A 3,051-nucleotide genomic window follows, 5' to 3' on the forward strand; every position below is an offset into this window, starting at 1 on the left:
TGCCATTGACATCAATACCTCAACCACCATGAACTACCAAATTGAGAGTGTCAATGCCCTAAACTTTCGATTTTTTTCTCATACTTTCTCATTTCCTATCCACACAAACTACATATCTTACATTTTCTCTCAAAATTCATCAAAAAAACTAAAGATTTTGATTACAAATTATGTAAGGTTCATAAGCTCACGATTCTTGGTGATTAACGAGTAGGTAGTTGTTGTGGTGAAGTTATGGGTGATTGGAGAAACCATGCAAGTAATCTCACGAGTCCAAGAAATGAAATCGCGAACTACATTTTATTTTTCAGATTTGTTCGACGAAGAAGACTTCTTTAGAAGTCTTCTTCATCGAGAAGACTTCCTTAGAAGTCTTCTGTCAATGCATAGGTTAGTTTTGCAATTAACCTTTTGTGTGTTTTTAATAGAAGACTTCCCTTTGTAATCAAAATATTTCAAAATTCAAAGAGAAGACTTCTTTAGAAGTCTTCTCGGATAAACATGTTACTTTTAAATTTTACCGAAGTTGGTCAGAAATTTGACATTTTGTAGAAGACTTCTTTAGAAGTCTTTCTGGAGAAAACTTCTACAGAAGTCTTCTGAAAGTCTTTCCTAAGTCTTCTCAATGCCGGAAGATGTCTGCGTGGGTTACTTTTGCATTTGAAAAATAATAGTAAAACATTTAATATCAATGAGAAGACTTAAGAAGACTTCTTTAGAAGTCATCCAACGGAAGAAGTCTTCTCTCGAAAAGTCAAATATAGTCAATTGCAAAAGTAACCCAGCAGACTTCTTGTGACATTGAAAAGATTCCGGAAGACTTAGAGAAGACTTCTTTTGAATTATTCTCCAGGTAGACTTCCCTAGAAGTCTTGTACAAAAAGTCAAAATTCTGACTAACTTCGGTCAAATTTAAAAGTAACCTGTTTATCCTAGAAGACGAAGTCTTCTTTGGGAATTTCGAAAAAATTTCAATTTCAAAAGTAAGCCAATATTTACAAAGGAAGACTTCCGAAGATGTCTTCTGTAGAGTAGACAAGAAGTCTTCCTTTGTAAATTTGCAATTGCGAAAATGACCTAAATAGAAACTTCTTTTGAAGTCTACACATAGTAGACTTCTTGTGAAGTCTTCCGTGGATGATCTCAAAAGAAGTCTTCTACGTAAATCTCTATTAAACTTCAAAATTTATCCAAAATTAAAATGATTTTTTAATATCTTCTTACTAATTCATGTTTATTAGTTAATACTAGAACTACTGAGTCGAATTTATAACTTAATTGGTGATAATTATGAAGTTACAAACATTGATGTTTAATAATGTTTCTAGCTAAACGGAGAAGTCTTCTGTAAGTCTTCCTCATAAGAAGTCTTCTCCGATGATTTTGTTTTATTATGTTGATGTTTTGTGTTTGTGTTGTCTTCCTCATAAGATACAATTTTTAACTTCCATGAGATTTAAAATTTGGAACTTTCACTTAAAATTCAATTTTGATCTTTTGTGAATTTGACTAAGGTTTCTTGAGAAGTCTTCTCTCTTAGTTTTAGGAAATTTTACTAAGTTTTTGTGTTGTTATGTTTTGTTATGTGTAGGTAGTATGATTAAAATATTTTTTGGTATGTTGCATCAATAACTTTAATGTAGTCAAGTACTTTTGGAAAAAACATGAACATATTTACCATTCTTTTGATTAACATCTCTTAAAGTTTACAAAATAATTCATAACTAAAATATTACACATACAAATCATAAGAAGACCATAAACAAAATTATTACACAGCTATATATTATTACACAGCTATATATTATTCCTCAACATAGATAAACTTGGACTCCACTTCACATCATCTCTTTGTACAACTTTGGGCAGAAGACTTTGGAAGACCTTCTGAAGACTTCGTGGAAAGTCTTTCGAGAGTCTTTCGAGAGTCTTTCGAGAGTCTTCCGAGAATCTTCCGAGAGTCTTCCAAGAATTATCCCAGAAGTCTTCCAAGAATTATCCCAGAAGTCTTCCAAAATCTGTCTCAGATCTGAAAAATCTTCATATTGAAAAGCATTCAAATGAATTCAAAATAGAGAAGACTTCAAAAATAAATTTTTAGATAATAAACAAAACAGTCACATTAGGTTGGATCTATAATTTTTTAGAATCTAATATATAAAACACACAAAATACATATCCAAAATTTATATCACTTTAGGCAGAAGACTTCCTGAAGACTTCAGAAGACTTCCTGAAGACTTCGTGGGAAGTCTTCTAGCAACAAAATGCATTAGAAGACTTTCTAAGAAGGCTTCTGAGAGTCTCCTGAGAAGTCTTTCAAAGTCTCTCAGATCTGGAAAAACCTGCAAATTCAAAAACATTCAAATGACTTCAAAACAGAGAAAAACTTGAAAAATGAAAATTTTGTGCTTACAAAATAAACAAAACAGTCACACTATGTTGAATCTATAGATTTTTAGAATCTAACATATAAACACACACATTAATTCATATCCAAAATTTAGAGATCTACCTTTGAAAGAGTGAAAGATGAGAATCATGTAATGAAAAACCTGCAAAAAGAAGATAAATTAGTGAGAATACATAAGAAAAAGTGAGAAATATATATAAAGTTTGGTGTTTTGATGTTCAAAGAGATTAGAGAGAGGTTGGAGAGTTTTAGAGTGAGAAACATTACATTTTTGTTGCAGTCATTTGATAGGAATAAAGAGAATGTGTAAATTTTCTTTATATATGGAGACAAAAATTCCACTTAGGTTAAATATTTTCGACCCAGAAGAATTCTGGAAGACTCATGGAAGACTTATGGAAGACTTATGGAAGACCTTGATTTAGGTGGGATGTGTCGGAAGACTTTTTTTTAAAGTTTTCTGTGAGTCTTCTAGATCCTAAAATCAAATAGCTATGCAAAAAAACCTTTTTAAACTTAAAAAAACTTAGAAATAGTTTAAATAAAATTGTTAGATAGTTACTAAACATATATAGGTCAATTTGAAAAAGGAAAAAAAATGAAGATAAGATTTCAAATCTAACCCTAAAGATACCAAC

Source organism: Brassica oleracea, chromosome C8 (assembly GCF_000695525.1).
Source record: "Brassica oleracea var. oleracea cultivar TO1000 chromosome C8, BOL, whole genome shotgun sequence".
Lineage (NCBI taxonomy): Eukaryota > Viridiplantae > Streptophyta > Magnoliopsida > Brassicales > Brassicaceae > Brassica > Brassica oleracea.